Below are 10,666 nucleotides of genomic sequence, written 5' to 3'. Positions count from 1 at the left end.
TACTTGCATTCTTCTGCCATTAAGAAAGATTCTATCATTTCAATATGTAGAGATTTATAGTCTCTGATTTTTGGAAGTTTCTCCTGAAGCTGTTGGTTCTTCTAAAAATGGGCATCCAGGAGCAGTCTGTGGCGAAGACCTTCACTGTGGAGGGTGAGAGCCGTCACAGCCTTCACAGAGCACAGAAAGGACAGCGTGCTGTGTTCTTGATCATTCATCACTTCAGTGAGGACACTGCCATTCCTTACGGTTACCCTCATGAGCCACCAAGCAATTCTGATGTATTGGTAAGGCTCAGCCCACGACTCCAATATTCCATCAAGGTTAGACATGCTCTACTTGGCTGCCTTCTTGGTGGTTTTGTGTCTGTGTCGCTCTTGCCCCGTCTTTTATACGTGCCTCCATGTAACACTTACTGATGTCACTGTTGCTGAGTTGGAGCACGCTTCCAGAGAAGCTCAGATTTGCTCTTACCTTCCCATCCAATAAATACATCTAAGAATTGGGGGGAAAATTCTAGCAACTCCATCGTTAGTTGGCAACTATCACATTTCTTAAGAATAGTCTTCAACTTAGTCGGAATCATATTTCTTGTGTGGGAATGGATTGAAGACAAAAAAAATATTGAATATTTGGGCACGGGCCTTGATTTTTCAACATACATCTTTCATGTATTAGGAACTGATAATGCTTATCCCTCCGCCCCCAGGGATCTTCCTTTTCTTAAGCATTAAATTGCCTGCTCAGATATATAATGTATCCATTACCTTGAATGGCTGTGCTCATTAGCAATGGCAAAATTTATGGACATACACTGAGAAGAAAAGGAAAATTAAAATCCTATTTTATTTAGGTATTTTATGTTTACAAAAATAAAAAAAAGAATTAAGATAAAGTGACTTTCTTTGTCTGACTGACAAGTTAGGAATGAAAGGCATTCCTGTACTAGGTAGAAGGAGGAGAGGAAAAGCTGTCTTTTTTTCATGCCTCTCTAGCAGATAATCCACACCAATTGTTCTTAAACCCTGCCATCCACAAGCTCCTGATTTCAAGCTCCCACGGCCAGCCTTTGCCCTTGCGCATGCCTCTCTCACATTCATCTATCCAGCTTTATAACCCAGCTCATTTTGTAGGTTACCACCACCAAACAGCTCTTTATACCTGGCCAACTCCAGTAACTGTTTACCCTTGTGATGTTTCCATTCCCTACTCAGTGGTTCTCAAAGCATGGTCTCTGCCTCAGCAACAACAGCATCCCTCTACATTTGCTAAGACATCAGGAAGAAGGATGATGAATCATTTTTAAATTATAGTGGTCTTATTAGTAACTTCCTTTTGGGGTATTCTACCAGGAATAGTACTATTTTCCATTAAGGGGCATTTAGAGATGTATTTACTGTTGTATTCTTCTGAGTTTTGTACAGCGTCCTCTACTGGTTTTAGTGCATAGTAAGTGCTCAATAAACACTAGTCAAATAAACATCAGCCATATGGCAGTTGTGAGATTTCTTCCATGGCTCTTAGACGAAAAGGTAGAGAAGGAAAGGAGGTAGATGAAATAAATGATCCAGAGTGACTAGAAGGTTTGCAGAGTTGGGTGTAACACGCGGTGAAGTTGTTAAGGGCGTTGGCAAGAGCCTTATTGACACAATACTTCATGAGGGTGGGACTGGATAGGATTGGAGAGGTGGCTCATGCCACAGTGAGGAAAAGGTTTGGGGTGAGGCCATGGGAGTGGAGTGTTTATGGGAAGCATTAGGGTTGAGGCAGAGCTGGGTCGTGACCTTGGCAAATCCAAATGTGCTTCCAGCCTTTAAGTTCTACTTCTCAGTGGATTCCTCACAATCCGGTGGGAACCTCCCATTATCAAGAAGAAGGTGGGGGGGGACCTTAAATAACAAATACAGTGTACTTGAAACACAGATTTGTGAGTGAGGGAAGGGAACAGATATTAAAACTAGATTTTTTTAATGATAATCCTGACAGATAACTTCTCTTTAAAGTAGTTGAAATGAGATTTGCAACTCTTGTAGCTTTGATCAGTATTATTTCCTTGGTTTCAAAAGCAGAGACCATGCCCAAATTATTTTTTGTATCCCGTGGGCCTGGCCCATGGAGGTATTGTCCTGCAGGCTGGTATTGACATGAAACAGCCTTGCATTCATTTATTCTGCTAATAATTAGAACTTAGAACCTATTTCCTTTGACATCCCAATTAGTTCAATTTACATGCCTGTTTTAATAGTTTTTTGTTGTTGTTGTTGTTGTTTTTAGCTATTCAAGAGTTCCACTTTCTATTTTGCAGATATTCCATTTAGATAATACTAGGCCGAACAAAAAGAGATTTGCATAGTTTTGGAAATTTGACAAATAAAGAACATTCACAGGTTCAGGAAGACACATTAAGAACTCATGTCTGCTGGGATGAGTCACATCACTGTCACAAATAGAGACTGAACCTCACTGTGGAAAACACTGAACAAAGGCAAAACATATAGTATTTCTGCTTTCAGAGAGTTTATGTCAGGTAGAGAATGATCAGAATGACAGAAACAGCTAAAAGAGAAAACAGAATTGTGGAGGAGCCAGAAGGAAGGTATACAGGCAATGAAAATATAGCAGAGAGAAACTGTAGAACATCAAGAGCCTTTATTAATTATAATACTATAAATAAACAACTTTTACAAATTTTATATTCTATATGTTTTATATTAATGAATGATAAATCTGTAATAAAATATATATTAAGTTATATAAAGAAAATTTAGTTCATAGAGTGCCATAGCAATTCCAGAGAATATGACTAATAACATTATATGAACTTAATACCTGGAAATCAAGAATAAAACAATCGAGATAGGAATTATTAAATGATAACAAATATCACTACTGTGGATAATAATGTGGAGAAAAATAATTAAATCATGCCTCATTCTTAAAATTTCATTAAATTCCAAATGAATTAGTGGGTTAAATGGTGTCAAAATTAAAAGAAACCCAGAATGTATTTCTTCCACCTAGGAAGAAGAGTTATGTGTCTGTTAAATTACACATCTTACATAATTTAATAGAATAAATCTAAGAAATATGACACATTTCTCTTAGAATGAGAAAATTATAGGATCAACATATAATAGAAACTTACTGTTAAAAATAAAGAAATAATATATGTATAATACCAGTATTCAGAACATAGTGGTTTAAAATGATGATGACTCATTTAGTACATGAGTCCATGGACTGGGAATTAGAACTGGCTCAATGGTCCTTCTGCTGGTCTCTGCCAGCTTACCCAGGCATCTGGGGTCTGTTCGGTGGTCCTGCCTCTAAGGGTTGGCTAGCTGTTGGCTGGAGCACTGGGGGCACCCGCTCTCACCACCTGAAAGACATGTCAAAGTTTGTTCATGTGAGGCAGGAAAGTTCTAAGTGCAGCCAGGGGGCAAACCACCATGTACAAGTGTTTTTCATGACTGTGCTTGCATCATATTGGCTACTGTTCCATGAGCCAAAAGAGTCACATGGTCAATCTCAGAGTCCATGTGGAAGGGCATGACCAGACCATGTGAGATCAGAGAACTGGTGGACTTGTGGCTATTTTTATCCTGCATCAACAAGTGGCAAAGGAGACTGATGGCTTAACCACAAAGAATAGATCATCATGTGGAAACTTTATGTCAGTACTAGTGATTAAAGAAATGTACATTAATGTTGGCTTCTAAGATCATGCAGGAGATGACTTCCCAGCCTGCTGACTGAGCAAGGTCTCCAATGCCAAGTCCAGCAGTTAAAGGCAAACCTGGGTTCAAACTCACTCTACTATTTCCTGTGGTGTCTTGTATGATATCTCTAAGCCTCGGTTTCATGTCTGTAAAATCAGAAAAATAATATCTATTGTACCTCAAAGATTATGAGGATTAAATGAGATCATGTGAAAATTGCCTGCAAAGGTCCTAGTTCTTGCTCAGTTTATGCCTCTTCCTTCCAATTTCTACCATGCAATCTTGTAAAACCAGCAACAACAACAACAAAAATCAAAATGTAAAAGCCCAAACAAAACAAACAAACAGATAAAATTGTAGAGGCCAAGAAGAAACTGCTACATTTGTGTATAACTGGTGACTATTCACACAGTTATGAATTCAGCAATTATTGATAGTCTCTCCTGACCCAACACTGTGCTGGGCACTGGGGATACAGTGAAGAACAGAAAGAGGCAGATTCCTGCCCTCATGGAGCTTATAGTTTAAGGGAAGAGATGGACAATAACCAAATCATCACATTAATGAACATAAAATTGTAGCCATAATTAGTGCTATATGGGACTCTTGATTTGTGCTAGTAGGAAAACATGTATCAGGAAAATGTAACCCAATTAGGAGTGATAGGGTGCCAGGGAATTCTCCCTGAGAAAAGAATGAGTTGGGGTATGAAGGAGACGGTAATCTTGATCTAGACCAGGGTATGGTTATATGGAAGGGTCAGGCCACATGGTTCCTGTAGGGAATGACAAGGAGATTGTCTTAACCATTTAAACCACCATGAATTCATGGAAAGACATGACAAAAATTGGAATCTGGAAAGATTTCTCTGGGATCAGGATAGAGAATAGATTGGAGGGGAGAAGGAGTGGCTGCAGACAGATAAATTAGGAGACCGTTACAGAAATCTTGTCATTTAAAAATTAATTCAATTTTCCATAAAGGGATTATAGACCTATGAATTCTACTTTGGGAAGCTCTAAGGAAATACACCCCCAGATACTCGTATCATTGAAATAAGCCAAGTGATAAAAGACAAATACCATATGATCTCACCTATAAGTGGAATCTAATGAACAAAACAAACAAGCAAGCAAAATAGAACCAGAGACATGGAAATAAAGACCAAACTGACAGCAGCCAGAGTGGTTGGGGGAGGGGGATTATGGGGAGAGAAGGGGAAGGGTCAAGTCAAAGATCATGTATAAAGGACCCACAGACAAAGACAATGGTTGGTGGGGGGAAGATTGAATGTGGGAGGGTAGGGTAGGGAAGAGTAATAGGGGAAAATGGCGACAACTGTAATTGAACAACAATAAAAAAATTTTTTTAAAGTGACTTTTTAAAAAACATAGCCTGATAACATAGACTGATAATGATACATTTTACGATGAATGCTGTCAACTAAATGGGTTTTAGATAGCTAAGTCAGGTGGTATTAACATCCATGTATATTTGTATAAACCAACAGGTCATATTTATTTTGTTATTATCAATTTAAAAAATCTGTGTACCCCAGCCAGGCTTCCCCAATCTAATGTTACATTGCACAAGGCTAAGTTAGCTGCGCCGTTTAGCATGATCCCGCACAGCTACTGAGTACAGCGAAAAAGTGGGGATGCTGTAAAGATGTCAGTTGTAAGACAAAGTGAGTATAAATTATTAGCAGCACCCATATTACTGTGGAAAACTCATGAACAGAGTTCAGAAGTAAAATTGGAGCTTTCCTTCTGACTTGGGTGCTTGGTTTTAAAGACATAGAAGAAACACCTGAGTTTAACAGCAGCATTGGGAATCAGGTCTATTTATTCTTCAGTGAAGGGGTTTAATCGCATGTGCTCCCCAAAGAAGTCTGTGAGGCTATGCTCCCTGCACCATGCAATTGTATTGACCTGGTAATCAGATTCTCAGAAATAGGGCAATATACAAATCTTCAACCCACGTGTTCAACTTTAGCATCACCACGTACCAAGTTTTGGGTACTTTATATATCTTTTCCTACAATTGCACAATGCCAATGGAAAATGATTACATTTAGAGTATTTTAGCTTCATAAGAAATGGAAGAAGTTAGAGGTAGAGCTGTAAAACATTCAGATATTTCAAAAGGAATTTGTAAAATATTGGTGAAATTGGTGACCAAAAATAAAATTTCAAGATGTTGCCAAATCTCCTAGAATAAATCTAGACCACATTGAGTAATAACCCATTTTTCCTTTTCAGAGTAAAAATACAGCTTCAGAAAGAAGAAAGTTTTGCAAGTTCTTGGATATAACATACATTTACTAACTTAATCTACAAAACTTAAACTACAGGGAAGAGGATGGATATTGGAAAAGATGAGTCTGGTTCAAATTCCAGCCCTTAGTTGGGCAAATCCCATTGCCCGTCTGAATCTCAATTTCTGAATGGCAAAAACAGGGATAAAAGTAACTACCATTCAGGGTCAATGGGAAATTGAAATGACGTCTTATATAAGCAAGTGACTAAAGAACTTTCTATTAGAACATGAGTTCCTTCTGCAATGTTTCTTCTCTCTCACAGACTTGAATGAGCTCCTTAGTTCACATTACCTTTCTTTCCCAGCTTGCGCGCTTGACGATGATGATTTTCCAAGCAACATTGGGAGTTTGACCTCCTTATCAGTAAAAACGTGTACAGGCATCTCAAAAGTCAGGGATACTGCAGATAAAGCTTGGATGTGGTCTTCACCTTGGTTACGGTTATTTGAAGATACCATTAGCTGAATTAATCTTACTCAAATTCCTAACTAAGCAAAGCTCCTTACTTGGTTTTCATCTAATCCTTCTATCTGTCCCAAAAATCAGCAGACCATAAAAATACTGAGTGCTGTCAGAAAAATGTGTGAAAAGCTAAGTAATGGACCACAAAGATTATAGGGCATCTGCAATGAAAAAACTAGACAATGTCTAGAGCACTGTTCAGGGTTACCTCTGCCTTTCCCTGTCTTGGATCTATGTTACAATTTTGCACATTGTAGAAAATAAATAATAATCTAAATGATTCTTGTCTATAGAAATACAAATGAATGATGTCCAGTGGAATACAAGTGATGAATTTTGCATGTTTTTATAAATTTATTTCAACCTTCCTTGTTGCCTATATATATGAGTTTCTTTGACTTCTTGTTTGAACTGGTTGTGACATCTAACTGGATCTCTCATTAATTAACACATTAAATAAAATCTTTGACTTGTATTCATTTTATATAAAGTCTTGATTTTATGTTTTTTTAAAAATTACCCTTTCTCAGTGTCTATTGTAGGGTGTCCCTAGCACTGGCTGGAGGCAGGGGAGATAGACCAACCAAACACACATGTAATGGTCTCAAACTAAACTTGAAAGAATGGAGCAAGACCTAAATATTGTAATAGCGACTTCAGATTGCCACTGGATTTGAGAGAAGGAGGTCAGAGCTGAAGTAGTTTCAGAGAAAAGGTATAATCTCAGAGCTAGGACTTCAGACTGCCCAGAGGAGACAGAGACAGAACTTGCTTTGAGGGGTAAGACCCAACCTGAGATAAGACATGGCAGGAATCAGCATGGCCTCCTTGGAGAGATTTGCGCTTTGACGAGGCCTGGATAGGAAAAATAACAGCCAAGGCTCCATTTTATTTGGCATCTGCAAGATAATAGGCAATGGGTGCTAGAGGTTCTCAAACCTGAGTACCCACTGGAATCAACTGTGGAAACATAAAAAGGCAGATGTCTGGGCCTCATTATCAGAAATTGTAGTGTAATTGGTCTAGGGAGGTGCAGGAAAAACTCCCCAGGCGATTCCAGAATGAAACCAAGTTAGTGAACTAGTGTGCTATGCAATTTACATGTGCATTTTGATTTAATTTAACCCTCATAATAACCTCATAAGAGAAGTATTTTCATCCTTGTTTTATAGAGGAAGAAACAAAAGGCTCAAAGAGACTAAATGATTTGCCCAAAAGTGCTTCTGTAACTTGCTGCTAAAAGAATGAGGAAAAGTTTTTGATTAGGAATGGGTGGCTTGTGGGTAGTTTTTAATGTTACTATTCCATGGTATGTTTATGAATATAGTACTCATTCATTCACCATACAGTTACCAAATATCTGCTATGTGCCAGGCTCTATTCTAGGGACTGGGAATCAATGTGATCATCAAAACAAAGTTTCTACCATCATTGTGATGAATGGAGAGCTAGCTGGTCACCTAAGAGAAGAGGGCCCGGGCTACAGGAAGAGCAAAGGTGTCGGGTGCATGACGGGTATTGAGGAAATGCTAATAAAAGCAAAGAGGACCACTATGCTGTACACATGAAACTGACACAAAATAATATTGACTATAAACTGTAATTAAAAAATAAAAAAATTTTAAAGAGAATAGAACCTATAATAAACAAATGACTACAAAGACAACAAGATTTGCTGCCCTGGGGGTCTGGTTAGAATGGAGAGTCTGGGGCGGGGTCTGCGACCCTGCCTTTCCGAGGTTGCCTGTGTCGGGCTGATGCTGCTGGTGCCCAGCCCACATTCTGATTTTTTATTTTAGGCTTTGCATGGGCAATGAAGATCTCTGTGACTCAGCTTCTTTCTCTGAAACTGAGGTCAGTAACTGATTCTATTACCTAAAGATTGTATGTGCATTAAAGCAGTGTCTGGAACATAGGAATAACTCTATATGCACTTTCTTTATAACTTTATAATTTGCTTTACATTTTTAAAAGACTTTCCATCAAAGTAACATGACAGCCTTCTAGGAAGGTAAGGAAATGCTAATAGAAGCAGGAAGGACATGGGGAAGTTAGGGTAAGGAACTTCTACTCTTCCCTGACAATATTATTTCCATGCATAGAAATAATAAGTAGGAATCTTATGAAATTTTGTAGTCTCAGTACAGAAGTGTGGAATTGAAATTTTTGGAAGTATTTGAGTTTATTAACCCCCATATTAATTTTAAGAACAACTACTTTTCTGTGTATAAAGCTAATCTCAATTTATGAAATAAAGTAGAAATTATTTTAGAGATGTGGGGAAATTCACAGGACTAGAAATATAGGAATCACATTAAATTAGGGATTTTTTATATTAAGAAATCAGTTATGCTGGAAAATGTTCTTATTTTATAAACAGAAAGGTAAGATTATGTAGATATACACAGTTGATTTTAGTAGCTAAGATATAGTTCATTTTCAACAGATGCTACATTTCAAATATCTGTTTTTCTGGTATATATAAAGCAGAGAACCCCCTCCCCCACCACTCCACCTTTAGGTAAATCTTCTCTTGAACTTTACATTTAAAAGTTTCATGGTAAAAGAGATAACAGTTACACATTATTCTGCTTAGACAATTTGGTTTTTCTCTTCTATATAGTGTGGTTATCATATTGAAATAATCCTGTGGAGAAATGTAATCTAGTTACAGATCCTTGTTATTAGTGTCAATGATAATTATACCATATATTTTTGATGTTTTCTATAGTCTTCAGAGGGGTTTAACATATATTATTTCATTTAATATGCCCCATAAATCTGAGTGGGAGGCCAGGCAGGTATAATTGATTTTGAAGAAAGACGGGTGAGGTTTGCTCAGAATCACATGGTTGGTACCTGGTGGAACCAGAGTTAGAACTCAAGTCTTCTATTTCTATCCCAGTGCTCTGCACTTGGCCCATCTAATATTGTACCAAGGTTCTGACAATGAATGTAATAATCTACAGTGATCTGGCTAAATATAGTACTCAGAAATGAGGAGTAGGGCAAGGAAACTGGGGCAAAATCCAGAGAAGAAAGCCTGTTCTAATCGTGTTTTCTTTCCTTAATATATTTTTCTAGTTATATCCAGCTGTAACTGACATACATGATTGTGTAAGTTTATGGTGAACAATGTGTTGATTTGATACATGTGTATATTGTAAAATGATTATCACCATGGCACCTCTATCATGTCACATAATTGCCATTTCTTTTTTGTGGTGAAAACATTCAAGATCTTCTCTCTTAGCAGCTTTAAAGTATAAAACACAGTATTATTAACTATAATCATCATGGTGTACAGTAGATCCCCAGTACTTATTTGTCTTTTAACTGGAAGTTTATTTCTTTTACCCAACACCTCCCCAATCTCCCCCACTCCCTAGTAATCATCCTTCTACTCTGTTTCTTTTAGTTTGGCTTGTATAGATTCCACAAATAAGTGAGATCATGCAGTATTTGTCTTTATCTCTCTAACTTATTTCATTTAGCATAACACCCTCAAGGCCCATCTATGTTGTGACAAGTGGCAGATGTCCTTTGTTGTGGCTGAATAATATGTATCTACATATCTCCCTTATCCATTCATCTATTGACAGACACTTAGGTTGTTCCCCTATCTTTTACCTTCCTTTGAAAGATCTTTGAGAGATTGATAGAAGCACAGCCTCAGAATGATAATCCTCTTTATCATTTTCTGTGGTAAGGAATCAGAAGTGTTCTTTTTGAAAACTAGATATTATCCAACTGGGAAAGAGATGGAAAAACATCCAAAGGGCTAATTCCACAAGTTAATTCCCTTCCCACACCTTGGTTCTATGCCCTCTCCCCTGCTGCAGGCAGGCTGGGGTTTCTGGAGGAAATCCAAGCTCCTCTCTGCTACCCCTTCACTCTCCTTACTCTTCCACCTGTATTCCTGGCACTAGAGAGCATGTATTTCTTCCCTGTTCCTCTTTCTTCCCTGCTGCCCTACTGTAAATAGAAGTACTTCAGCACAAAAAAAAACTAAACAAAACAAAAATGAAGAGCAAAGTTCATCATCCCCATACAAGGATGTGGACACTGAAGTACCACACCGTGAACACACTAGGTTCAACAAGCAGTGAGGTAGACAACACTTTTTTTTTCTTTTAAAGCCAACTGGTATGACGCACTATTTAGC

This window comes from Pteronotus mesoamericanus, unplaced genomic scaffold (assembly GCF_021234165.1).
Source record: "Pteronotus mesoamericanus isolate MK-2021 breed Mesoamerican mustached bat unplaced genomic scaffold, CSHL_Meso_final contig_90, whole genome shotgun sequence".
In the NCBI taxonomy this organism is placed as follows: Eukaryota; Metazoa; Chordata; class Mammalia; order Chiroptera; family Mormoopidae; genus Pteronotus; species Pteronotus mesoamericanus.
The sequence above is the reverse complement of the archived record's forward strand: the minus strand, read 5'-3'. Positions refer to the sequence as shown.